Below are 14,692 nucleotides of genomic sequence, written 5' to 3' on the forward strand. Positions count from 1 at the left end.
TTCTAAGCCACCTGGAAAATCTTATGAATATCGAATTGAAACGTACTTCTTTACAGACTCAGAAAGAAACCATACGTTAAGTATGCATATTTCATTGCTGTATTAGGAATGTATTATTGCTCCGACCTAAAAGGACTTTCATTTGAACAGCTGAAAGTCTTTTTACAATATAAATATGGATGGCTACACGAAAAATTATTTCTATTTAAATAATCTACTGATTTCCAGTTAAAGATGGAAAATTTGTGCGTGTTATAAATGATAAAGTGAATTGTATTTCCCCAGCAGAAGGAAGGAAAGCGTGGACGCTAGCCGGAATCAACGGAGCACAGGCGGGAGGGATCCATGTGCCGTACTCCCTCGCCGCTTTTATTGACAAGGTTTATAACTTCCAAATTGCCACCATCCTCGTTTGAGTATTTTCCTTTGTATACGTGATCTTTGGCTAAGCAAATTAAAAAAAGAATTCTCACGTAGACAAAATACCTGCCCTGAGAAAGCCGGGTGGATCCGAACTTGACAAAGGACATTTTAAAGCGCTGTTCTAAAGTAAGGAGCCGCTTTCTCTGCAGCGGCAGCCTCCGAGAGGGTCTCTGGTGGACATTGCCCAAGGCCGCCCGTTGCTCTGGTGCAGGACCTTTGCGAGCTGAGCAAAATCCTGGCCGCACTCATTTCCGTCGCTCAATTTCGGCAAACGGGCTCTGCGCCGGTTCCCTTTTCGTCATTCATGCGGAGCCGCCTGGAGGTATTTTTCGGGCATTGCAAGAGGCGCAAGGAGGAGGCTGGAGTAGAAATGAGCGGCGCCTTTCAAAGTTCGAAATCGGTATTGTGCAATCAGTATTGAGCATCTGTAGAGCAAACGAGGATATTATATATGGTGTGTTAAGCCACAGTCTGTTCACATATGTCATGCTTGCCACACAAAACCGCTCAGGGAATAATAGCTTTCGGGTGCCTCCTAGCCTTGTGCTGCCTTGCACAAATCTATCTGATCAGCTGAACCTTGAAAGTATTGGTCCTGGTAATGGATCTCTAATGGCCTATTTCTAAACATTTGCGGTAACAAAATTGGATAAGAACAGGAATATGTTAATAGCTCTTACTGATATTAATAACATTTATAAATTCACGTTTTCACTGCAGATTTTAATGTTTTATACTTAGCAATATTGTTTTTAAAGCATCTTAATTGTATGTATTTTATAAAATAAAACAGGGATGTTCAAATAAACAACATGTGCAGGCTGGTCCAAATTTATTGAAATTGGTTGCTTCAGTTCTTGGTAAAAACTACAAGGACTAGACAAAGACCTTTCATTGAACCATTTTATTTGTAATTTAATTTTAATCCATATTGTTAATATCAGTTTAATATTAGATATCAAATGAGTTAAGTATTTTAAATATATACAATCTTGATGTTAGATATAGTGGACTCAACTGGGTTCTCCTTTCTATATTTGCCAATCATGATATAAGTGATACAGAAGGTTCAGTTTTTTTAAAAAAGTTAAGGATCCAACATTGAAATCGTAATATTTACTATTTATATAGTACATTATTTAATAAATTGTCACAAATGTATTATCTTAGTAATTTTAGAGCATCTGACCAATCACACAGATGAATGTATTTATTAGGATTATGATCATCATTTATCACTTATATCTTTTATGTACACTGAGAGCTTATGCACTGAAGACAAATTCCTTGTGTGTTCAATCACACTTGGCCAATAAAGAATTCTATTCCATTCCACTCACATTCACATTCACATTTGAATGGAGTGGCCATAGTTTCCAAGAAACCATATTTCAAAGTGGCCATAGTTTCCAGCAAACTACTGGTGACTAATGGAGATAACACAGAGCAGAGGAGTTATATTTCAAATGCTAAAGGTTGGGAGCTATTCTTTTAACATTGAAGACTGAAAAGTAATTGCAAATGAAAAGTCTCATTGATGGTTCAAAAAAGAACATGTGATAAAACAAATGATATATTTAAAAATGCTCTTCATATGAATTTCCCAGAAGTGAACTCAATGCCCAGTTTTCTAAAGTGATACTAGAACTAAATTATTTGTTAAGAATTTGGGGGGAGGGGTTTTCTCTCTGTATATATGCATGCAAATACACAGTTCTCAACTTATAATGATTCCTTTAGCAGCAGTTACAAATTAACAATGATATTTAAAAAACTGACTTACAAGCAATCCTCACACTTACAATTGTTGCAGCATCCTCATGATCACACAACCCAAATACAGTTATTTGGTAACCATCATATATGATGATTGCAGTATCTTGGAGTCCTCAGTTGGCTACTGATAAACAAAGTCAATGGGAGAAGCCAGATTCACTTAATGATTTACTTAACAACTGCAGTGATTAGCTTTAACAACCATGGCAAAAATAGTGTTAAATCAAGTGCTACTCCCTTATAAACCAACTAGCTTAGCCAACAGAAATTCTGTTCCTTGTAAGATGTTGTTTGATGATTGTGAGTGTTATTCATAAAAAGACACCCACAGTTCCTTATCTTTCTGCTATCATTTCAACCATATCAATCTGTCAGCCAGTGTGTCCAGTTCTTCTCCTAAATAATTCAGCAACTATCCCACCAAAACTCTAAAGAAACCAATGAGATTAGGTTTCTTTTTTTACCTAAACCTTTCAGCTGTAATAACTTGTATCTAATACCTGATGCATAACTCCTTATTTGCCCTGTTCTTTTCCTCACCTGTTGACAGGTGGGTTTTTTTTCTTTTTGCAAGTTACCTTTGATTTAACTGTAACAACATCCCAGTACTTAGAAAGGTTCTTGGCCTATAATCCTTTCAGAAACCCCCATCACTGTGTAGGGTAACTAGAGAAGGGTTTCTTACTTCCTCCATGATACCTTTTCTTGCTCACACAACAAATAAAACTCAGCAAATCACAGCACTTCTCTCTGAAAACATGGTAATTTCTTCGAACTTTTTTTTTTGCTTAGACTAGCATGGCATACCATTTTCTTATCTGGCCTTATTTGAAAAGGTGATGCAAAATTTGCTATTCTGAAATTAATTTATGTTTGTTTTACACACTATACTAGTTTAAAAAGTGACAGATTTCTAGAAATTAAACTCTAGAATTGACAAACTGTGAGAAATGCCAGAACTTGAAATGCCATTTGCCTAAGAAAGCCTAGCAAATTTGTTCAAACATTTCAAGCTAATGTGTGTTGTTTTTACCTCAGCATCAAAGCCACAAGTCTTGCCATTCAGTCAATTTAATCAAAATATATTCTGGTCTTATTTGAGAGAATGAAGCTCATTTATTGAAGCCCAAAGAATATTGTCTAATATGTATAAATATATAAGTAATGAATTATTATTATTATTATTATTGATCACAGGTTCACAAATCCCAATTCCATAATTCAATTAACTAAGTAACATTAGACCAATTACAGGTAGTGCTTGACTTACAACCAAAATTGAGCCCAAAATTTCTGTTGCTAAGTGAAACAATTGTTAAGTGACTTTTCTACCATTTTACAACCTTTCTTGCTACAACTGTTAAGTGAATCATTACAGTTATTAAGTTAGTAACATGGTTAAATTAATCTGGCTTCCCCATTGATTTTGCTTGTTAGAAGATTGTAAAAGATGATTGCATGACTGCACATGTCATAAATATGCACATGTCATAAATATGTCATAAATATGAGTCAGTTGCCAAATGTCGGAATTTTGATCAAATGACTGGAGTGTGAAAAATGGTCATAAGTCACTTTTCTCAGTGCCATTGTAGCTTCAAATGGTCACTAAACGAACATTTGTAGGTCACAAACTATCTGTATTATTTTTGTATCTTATATATGTGATGACAACAGGGGAGGCAAATATAGATCACTTTGAGTTTCTACAGAAAACATAGAATATAAATGCAGTAAATAAAATTGGCCTTGGTTTAGAATGACAACTCTGTGATTTGGTGCTTTTGATGCTATCTGGAAGCTGGCATTGAAGAAGTTCTGTTTAAGAGCTGTCATTTATGCTATATACAATGCACTTAGAAAGTACTCAGACCACTTTCTCTTTTGACAATTTTGTTATGCTACTGCCTGATTCTACAGTTGTTGAAATTTATTTTTTCTCATTAATCTTCACTCAATACTTCATAATGACAAAGTAAAATCAGAATTTTAGGAATATCTCTAAATTATTAAAAAGAAAAAACTGAAATACCACATTGGCATAACTATTCAGACCCTTTGCAACAACACTTGAAATTTAGCTCAGGTGCCTCCTATTTCTCTTTATCATTGCTGACATGTTTTTACACCTTGATTAGAATCAACCTGCGGTAAATTAAATTGATTGGACATGATTTGGAAAGGCCCCCATAATTCTCAAATGGAAGAATGGCACAACCAGGACTTTTCAAAAAGTTGGTCACCCGGTCAAACTAAGCAATCAGGAGAGAAGGGCCTTACTAAGAGAGGTGACCAAAAACCTGATATTCACTCTGGCTGAGCTCCAGAGAGCTTGTGTGGAGATGGGACAGAGTTCCAGAAGGACAACCATCAGTGAAGTCCTCCACCAATCTGGGCTTTATGACAGAGTGGCTGGACAAAAACCTCTCCTCACTCCAAAACACATGAAAGCCTGCTTGGATTATGCAAAAAAGCACCTGAAGGATTCTCAGATTGTGAGGAACAAGATTCTCTGGTCTGATTAAATAAACATTGGCCTCAATTCTAAATGTTACGTCTCGGGGGAAATAGGCATCGCTCATCACCTGCCCAATATCATCCCAACAGTGAAGCATGGTGGTGGCAGCCTCATTCTGTGGGGGCATTTTTCAGCAGCAGGGACTGGGAGACTGCTCAGGGTTGAGTAAAAGCTGAGTGGAGCAAAGTACAGGGATATCCTTAATGAAAACATGTTCCACAGCGCTCAGGATCTCAGACTGGGCCAAAGGTTCACTTTCCAATATTACAATGATCCTAAGCACACGGTCAAGACAACAAAGGACTGGCTTAGGGACAATTCTGTGAATGTCCTAGAGTGGCCCAGACAGAGCCCTGACTTGAATCCTATTGAACATCTTTGGAGGAACCTGAAAATGGCTATCCACCAATGGTTGCTATCCAACCTGACTGAGCTGGAGAGGATTTGCAAGGAAGAATGGCAGAAGATTCCACAATCCAGGTGTGCAAAGCTTGTTGTGTCGTACCCCAGAAGACTCAAGGCTATAACTGCTGCCAAAGGTACTTCAACAAAGTACTGAGTGAAGAAGGGTCAGAATACTTTTCGCAATGTGATATTTCAGGGTTTTTTTTTCTTTTTGCTAACTTTACAGATATTTCTAAAATTCTGTTTTCACTGTATCATTATGGAGTACTGAGTGTAGATTAATGAGAAAAAAATGAATTTCAACAACTGTAGGATCAGGCTACAGCATAACAAAATTGACAAAAGTGAAGGGGGTCTGAATACTTTCTGAATGCACTGTAGTTCCATTGGCCCAACGATTTAAATTTATACAGTAAGGTAATCCAGGGGTTTCACACCTGTTTGCTTGTTTATAATTTTAGAAAGATTCCAAAATTGCTGGCATGGCTAGTTGAGAAATTCTGGGAAATGAAATCCACACATTATAAATGTGCCAAGGCTGGGAAACCCTGGTCTAGATCAACCTATCACAGATTCTTTTTTCCAGTTTCTAGTGGAAGGTCTTTGTTTCTGCTTTGGCAAAGTTTTCAATGTGGTAATTCTCTTGTGGACATGAAAAGTATATTACTATGTCATTCTCAAATGGTGCAGAACTGCAGAATCAGGACCAAAGAAGCTATTTTTCTTAACTAAAGCCTTGGCTCTTAAGTATCAAGATCTTGCAGGCATGTATCTAGTTCTTGCTTCTCTACTACTTAGATGAAGACCTATTTAGGGAGCCATGAAACCCCTAGACCCTTTACCAAAACCTTTAAGCCTATATTGTGATGTAATATTTTCTAATGCATATAAAATTAGCAGATTCCAGAAGTACCATGAAGAATTATGTTTGTTAGATTCACTGTTAAATTTATTCTTGAGGGTACATATATACAAATTCCATGATTTGAGCCTTGGTTAAAATCCTCTTGATAATCTAGACCCACTAATGAATAGGGATATTTGGCATGATTAACAGATTGTACAAAATTGTCTTGCAGTTATATTTGATCACATATTAATTTTGAGTCATCAGTGTAATATGACTATTAATAGGCAAATGCAATTTTCAGCTGCATCAATACAGCTACTATTTCCAAATCATAGCAAGTCTTACTTTGATTTATATTAGTAATATTATGTCAAATTCTGTACCATGCCTTAAGAAGGAGTTAGAGAAGCTGGAATATGATCAGTGAATGACTATGAGAATAAAAATAGCCTTCTGAGAACAGATTAGAATATGTTCAGTCTTGAAAAACAAAAGATGAACAAAGGGATATTTGATAATGCTCTTTAACTAACTGAAGAGATATCGTACAAAAGAAGATGATAACTTGTTTTGTCTCATCCCAGAGGGCAGGACAAGGTATAATGACTTTCCATTATAGGAAGAGAAGAGTTCAGCTGAGTGTTAGTAAAAAGGTTTCTAAATACCGTTTCTGAGGAGATACTAGATTCCCATCCTCATTCATCACTTGTTCATTGATGGTGTACAAGCAGAGGCTGGGAAGCCATCAGTTGGAAATGCTTCACAGGTCTCAAAAATTGGAGTTAGTCAAGTTAGGGCATTACTTTTTGAAAACTTGAACCAATGTCTTTTTTCTGTCCAACTTGGGAAAGCAAAATTATATGGCTAGATTAGCTGAGCAACAGAAACAAAAGCCACAAGAACTCAGAATAATTGAACTTTGTATGGTTTTTTTTTAAACTTAGAACTGAATTGAGGATATATAATAGCAGAAAATAGAGTCTATCAAAATATATGGATAGGGTTTTAAAATAAGTCACTAAGAGTCTCTGCTCACTCACTCACTCATTCCTTTTTTTAGCATATCATACATGGATTAGCAATATATATTAACATTTCAACTAGATTAGCAGAATCCAATAAAATATAAATGTTAAAAAGACCTATGTTCAAATATCAATGACTCTAGGCCATCCAACCTGCAAATCCTATTCAGGATTGTTCATTGTTGGTATGATCATTCAAAGCCTGGCACCTTTGGGGTCATTTATATGTCTGAGTGTTCAGAAACCCATGTGGCTTTCCATTGGGAATCAATGTTAAAATTGCTAGGCAGTACAAGTGCCAGTGGGGGCTTCCTGGATTTGAGTCTATAAAGTCTCCGCAGTCTCATTCTTTTGGTCTTTCATTTGAGAAGCTGCAATGCTTCTGTTTTGTTTTCTTTGTACTAGTTGACAAAAGCACTTAAGCCTCCAGCCACATAACACTAACATCCATTTCTTCTCTCCATCTATCCTTTTGGTTCCTCTTTGTGTTTTTTATATTAAGCTTTTCTAGAAATGATGGTGCAATATAAGTTTTTTCCTTAGAATTTTGGAATTTTCAGATTTTAAAAAATTGATCTCTCTTAATGTTTTTGCTCACTTTTGTTAGCCAAAGTAGCTAACAAAATTAAAAACAAACATTTCAAGATGCTCTGGGGATAAAAGAAAGGGAGAAAAAACAAAGGAAATTAAAGGCCACAATTTAAAAGACAGTCTGACTTTTGTGTTTTATTTGAAAAACTTTTTAGGGTTGACAGGAGATCACATCTCTAAACTTTTCTCAACCCAAAAGTTAACCATGCTAGAATGGATGTATCAAGTCTTCCGAAAATTAAAGCCATGGACACTTGATACAAAGAAGCATTACTTCACAGAGGTATGTTTACTTTAGGCTGAGTGACAGGAAATCTTTTAAAAAGACTATCTCCTGTGACAGAATGATGAGAAAAGACATTCTAATAATGGCAGTTGTGCACATTATACTTTATAAGGCATTTATATTTGATTTAAATATAAACTTATATTAGATCTGCAAGCAATCGTAAGTGGTACATTTAATGAAAGCCACAAATGAAAGCATGATATACATGCTTATGCCTCTGATTAATATATTAGGCCACCTAGTGAAGTGATTTGACATTTATTGACATTTGACGAAAGAATTTGTTCTGTTTTGTACTCATGTTTGTTATTCAGCATGTTCATGATGAAATGTGGATAAATAAATATATAATCACATAATAGTATGAAATGAAAAACTGCAGACATAATTCACCTTAATTCATTAAAAAAGTAATACATTTGCCTACATTGTTCTTTCCATGGCATCATTGTTTGCATGCCTTGTTGATCAACAATTCCTTTCCATTCCCAATTTATACATGGGGAATGTGATCTTTCTTGAGCCAGTGGCCATTGCCATCAGTGTCTCATTACAAAGTACAGCTTAGCAATTGATACCATCAATAAAATACCAAGTTACAGCATGGCTTGGAGCCAAATGTGGTCTCTTATAGCTTGGAATACTATATATCTATATAACCCAGGAGGGAGGGAAGGAGTGGGATGGATGGATGGATGGATGGACAGACAGATGGACAATTCTTCCTAAGTTTCCTTAGGATCAGAGTACAGGAGGAAGGAAGGAATAAACCTAATTAAGGAACCTAATTTGCATCCAGTTGGCCCCAAATCAGTATAAGCAGCATTCTATCTCTGAAATCCTGTTTCCTGTGATAAGCAATTTAAGAGTGAAGACATTAACTTGACTGTCCTCACCAGGTGCCAAATCTGTTCAAGCATTGTTACAGCAAAGTACAGTAAGTGCTCAGTACAGTATACAGTAAAATAAATGATATATAAATTTTATAAATAAATCAATAAAATTTCTTTCCTATTATGACAATTAACATTAGGAAAACACAATAATTCCTCACGTTACATTGATTTTTATCAAGGATGTGACTAAGAAAAGGTGCAATTCCTGTGGATAAAAATTGGAATAATAATTCAGGAACTGCACATAGACTTTCTAAAAATGGAGATATAATGGCTAATGTCAGGTTCAAGCTCAGAGACAAGACATTATCTTTCCAATGATGCAAGTCCATGCATCTTGGGTGTTGACGTATGTACAGCTTAAAGTTGTTAAAGTTGAGATTCTGCTATAGAGTAACAAGATGATACATGTCTATTCCAGCAGTTTGATTATAATATGGACAATCAATTATAATGCATATTTATCATGCAAGGCATTCATATTATAAACATATTTGAAATATATGAATGCTACAGAGAATATATTCAGTGTAAGTTACCACTTAGTCTAAACCAGGGGTATCAAACTCACATCCTCACGGTGTTGTCACATGACGTATCACAACTTTTTCCCCCTTCGCTAAACAGGGCGTGGGCACGTCCAGAGCATGACCCATCTGGCCCACAGGCCATGAGTTTGACACCCCTGGTCTAAACCATAATATAATTACTTGGCTTGGGGGTTTATTTAGTATAGTAGTTAACAGATAACAGATAATCAGAGTTGGAAGGGACCTTCTAGTCCAACCTTGCACCCAAGCAGGAGACCCTATAACATTTCTGACAAATGGCAGTCCAATCTCTTCTTGAAAGTCTCAAGTGATGACACTCCCACAACTTCTCAGGGCAAGTTGTTCCATTGGTTGATTGTTCTCACTGTCAGAAAGTTTCTCCTTATTTCCAGGTTAAATCTCTCCTTGTACAGTTTCCATCCATTATTCCTTGTCTGGCCTACAGGCGCTTTAGAAAATAGCTTGACCCCTTCCTCTCTGTGGCAGCCCCTCAGATATTGAAAGACTGCTATCATGTCTCCCCTGGTCCTTCTCTTCACTAGACTAGCCAAGCCCAGTTCCTGTAACTGTTCTTCATATGTTTTACCCTGTTTCTCCAACAATATGGCCTCCCCCAATAGGAAGTCCCAGCATGTTTTATAGGCATGAAATGAAATTAAGCCCCTCCCCCCCAAATTAAGGCCTATATTAAAACATGCAAAATGGGGGGAATGGTGGTGGGGGCTTGCCATTAGGAAGTACTTTTGTTGCACACCCGGATATGGTGCTGCCTGCGTTGACCCCGATATGAAGTGCCCCACCAACGCCAAGGTCAACATCCAAGCCATTGCCGCCCGCCCGAAGATGCAAGGGGGGGGAAAATTAAGTCACCCTCAAAAAGACGGCCTAGCCATTTTTTCGGGGCTCAAAAAAAAAAGACCCGGCCTTATTATATAAGAAACATGGTAGTCTCCAGTCCCCTAATCATCCTGGTTGCTCTTCTCTGTACTTTTTCTAGAGTCTCAACATCTTTTTTGTAATGTGGTGAACAAAACTGGATGCAGTACTCTAGGTGTGGTCTTTCTAAGGCTTTATAGAGTGGTATTAGTACCTCCCTTGATGTTGATTGTATCCCTCTGTTAATACAACTTAGGATTGCATTAGCTTTTTTTTGGCGGCGGCTGCACACTGCTGGCTCATATTTAGCTGGTTGTCCACTAAGACACCAAGATCCCTCTCAGAGTCTATATGTGTACTGTTGGTTTTTTTGCCTAAGTGTAGGACTTTACTTTTCTCTACATTGAATTTCATTTTGTTAGATATGACCCAGTGTTCTAGTCCAGCAGTCGCCAACTGGTGAGCCATGAGAAAATTTGGGTGGGCTGCAGAGAAATCGCACCCCTCAAAGCAATTAATCCAGGCTGCACAGAAACACAAGGCTGCACAGCCCAATGGCCCACGAGAACGCTCCCTGCCCACGCCTTACCCGGCAAACTTGCCTGCTAAATTACTATTTTTCCTTTTTCCGACCATTATCTGTTCTGCTGTGCTGGGAGATTTGTATTAGGTAGGAAGCAGGAAATGGTTGGATTTCTTGCTTCCAAGCTAGTCTTTAGATCTTCTGCTCTGCTTTTAAGCACAGCCGAACCTCCCTTAGGACTGAAGGTTATTCAGTGCAGAAGATGGCAGATATTCTATAGATCAGGGCTTGCCAACCTTTTGGACCTCAGGGACCACCAAACTCATACTTTTAATACGAATTTACTAATACGAATTTTTTTAAAAAAAGATGATATATTTAATATAATTTTTTTTATTTTTTATATTAAATATAAATTTTATATATATATACATATAAATACACACACACACACACATATATAATTATAACAAAGTCATAAATGCTTAATCATAATTGTGGGGCAGAGCAAAGGGAGAAAGAGGGGCCTGAAGGCTGGGAAGATCTGGATGGGGAGGAACTGGCTCCCTGTCAAACAGAAGGAAAGCAGAGCCCCCACAATCTGGTCTCCTGTCATTTCATATCTCCCCCAAGTCAGAGGAAACCTATCTCTCCTTTGCCAGGTGTGGCTGCCTGGAGTTGAGGGAGGGAAGGAGGGCTGGGCTGGAAGTGCCGAGGAAGATGGGCTCCTAATAATCAGGCAACAGCCCCCCTTCGGCCTCCACATAAGAAGATTCCCCCCCCCCAGGCTAACCTCCAGGGTTCTCCCGCTGCTTCCAAGCAGAGAAGGGTTCCTCCCTATGTGGAGGCCAAAGAGGAGGGTATCGAGCCCCAAAAAGCTCTCACCTACACAAACAGGCTGGTTATTAGGAGCCCGTCTTCCTTAGTATTCTTTTGGTCTGGGCATTTGGTCTCCCCCCCTTCCTACCCTTCCCTCTGCTCCCTTCCCCACATTCAATCCTACTTCAGGACAGAGGAGAGAGGGCTGGAAATGTATTTCCAACACACATTTCTCCGGCGCTCACCCACAATTCTTCACGTTCCTTCAGGCCTGGCTTACTGAGGAGGGAGAGCAGCCCTGACGTCTCTGCTGCCCCCCATGGCCCCATCCATCGCTGCCTGAGGAAGGCACAGGAAAAGAAAGCGAGCAGAAACATAGCGCCGAGAGGGAAGAGAAAACTGATGCCGCTGATGCTGCCCCATTCTGGACCTCTGAACTGAGTGCAGACTTGCCCCCTCCACCCCTTCCCACCACTACCAGCCAGTACTTTTCTTGTCTAACTCCCTGCTCAAGCAGGAGTCTCTTCTTAAAGACCTTCCTAATAACAGAGGGGAAAGATAGAGGCAGAGAATAGGAAAATTGATCTTAAATAAATGTTTGTGTCTGAACAGAACACATTTCGCTCACTGTTACCACACACTTACTTCTGACAGCTTCTCTTTTGAAAACTGCTATTTCAATACCCAGATCCAGTCATGGTCTTAATTTTAACATGAGTTCAATTCATGGTTTTGTCTTCAGAATGATCTGGTGCTAAGCAAGGGATTTTTTAAAAAAGGAAATCTGTTTTGTTAGCATAGGAAATTAGGCAGTACTCTCGAAGACAGGAAGAGAAGAAAAAGGAAATCAGCTTCCTTATTGGGTGTTTTTGGTTCAAGACTGGGGTTTGTTCTTAATTAATTGCATGAACACTTAAATCCCAAGCCTGAGGGTTTCCCCCATGAGTATTAGCTGGATTAAGGAGGAAGTAGATTGTAATCGCTTTAGTGTCAGTAGAGTTTTATATTTAGGGAAGAAAAAAAAATCAACTGTTGATTTGGCTTTCCTATATTATGCTAGAAAGGATTTCATTTAATTTCTATTAGCATCAGTGTGAGAGTTTGACTTTTGTATTTTGGTGGTATATGAAATTTAACATATCTATATGTAAATCTATATAATCAATATGTATCTGTATATCTGTATATTTTATTTGTAGGTATATTGGGGAAGAGTTATGTTGAGATTTTTATCCTTTAATAGTACAGTAAATTGTGAAGTCCCTGGAATTCTAGGAGGAATTAATAAATAAATAAATTTTGAAATAAAATCTAGAATGAGAAAATCATATATTATTCCTTAACATAATGTTATTTTTCACTCAAGTTCTTGGATTGCATTTTATAAGAATGTTAAAAGTGATTATTTGAGTAGTATAATGATTTAACTGCATTTATTTTTTCATTTATCCAGGAGCAGCTCAATTTCAACATTTTAAAACATACTGAACAACCTGTGTCCCATTAGATCATCTTTTTCAGACATATTTTATTTCAGCTTCTTCATTGAATTTCCTTGTGGGAAGCTGGCAGGGAGCAGCTTTCCCACAACCTCCCATCGCCTCCCTGGCACTTCTGCTGCTCACTGTCCCAAAGAACAGTTATCCCCTGAAGAAGGAGTTCATAAATAAATGTCCACATCATTGCTTCTGCTGGGTGAAATTCATGCTTGCCCGAGAAGAAGCTCTTCTTATCAATATGCTGATAAAAGGATCTGTCCTACAATTTTAAGAAAACAATAGGCACTGTGCAGTTTTCCCTCAAGGATAGGGATACGGGCTTCAGAATGTGTGGAGGTTCCAATGTGTCATAAAGGTGAAAAGTTCTACTCCCCTGGAAACAGTCCTGCTTCCCTCTTGGGGCCTAATAGAATCCATTCAAGCAGCATTGCAACGATGCCTGAACAGCCAGTGTCACAACCTCTGCTCAAAGGTATCCTAGTAGCTCTTTATTTAGGGTGGCATTAGTACATAGCCATGCAATACATTACAATTCTGCTGATTTCAGTTCCAAGTGATGTTGTGAGAGATCCATTTGCATGAGGAATTCACAGATTGCTTTCTCTAACAATTTTACATTCCTTACACTTGCATCTGGTCAGAGATGTAAATCCATCATATCATCCTTGCAGATTGTTTAGAAGGTTGGTAAGAAAACGGGCTGAACTCTAATTTACAATGCAAAAAGGAAAGGATACTCTGAAAAGAATGAGAGAAAAATTGCTTTACTTACTGTTTATGAGAAGGAACAGAAGCTAAGATTATATAATCAGTATATGTTCAGGGCAGCCTTCCCCATCTTAGTACTCTTCAAATATGTTCAACTCCTTTCACCCCATTCATTGACATCCAACTTCAGATTCACACCTACCACAGAAAATTCACATTTAAGTGGAAATGTTCAGTGTCTGGCAGCTTGAAGTCTGCACTAATCTTGTACTGGGGGTGGTATTCCACATATTGATGGCACCAATGCGATCCTACCTCTGGAGGTAAGAGTTTCAGGATTCTTGACAGGTAAAATGTATTTTAGAAAATCTATTCAGAAGCACCTATTTTGCTTCTTTAAACCTTTCAAATTTAAAAAGTGACAGTTTGGGGTTCTGCCAATTCTTGGGATGACAAAAATGGCGCTATAGGATGCACACTTTGCATCCTTTATTTAAAAGGAGTTTAGCAGTCCCATCCTCATAAATGAGACAAGAATTGCACAGTACTTTGATCATGTAATTCTTTTGCTATATGTATGGTTGGATACCTTTTGACCTGAAAAACACCAAATTTACAGAAGTAGATTTGGAGATAATGATCTAACAAGAGCAAATTTATAAGAAGGCCAAACAATGGATGCTGGCTTTATTGAAAGAGAAATACCCATTTTTAATTAGGAACAAAAATATAACATGAAACAAGGAAACTGGTATTAAAGAGTAAATTAAGCAAATTGAATTGGATGTTTTATGAATAACTGGATGTGGGTGGTTCTGAATTGGCTATATTAAAAGATAATTATATGATGTGATTATTCAGGATATGAAACCATACAAAAGAATAGATGGCTAAAATTACACAGCAAGATATATGTTCAACTACAACCCAATAAATGAATTAC

Source organism: Notechis scutatus, chromosome Z (assembly GCF_049901735.1).
Source record: "Notechis scutatus isolate UNSWTSFEM ecotype Mainland chromosome Z, rNotScu1.2, whole genome shotgun sequence".
Lineage (NCBI taxonomy): Eukaryota > Metazoa > Chordata > Lepidosauria > Squamata > Elapidae > Notechis > Notechis scutatus.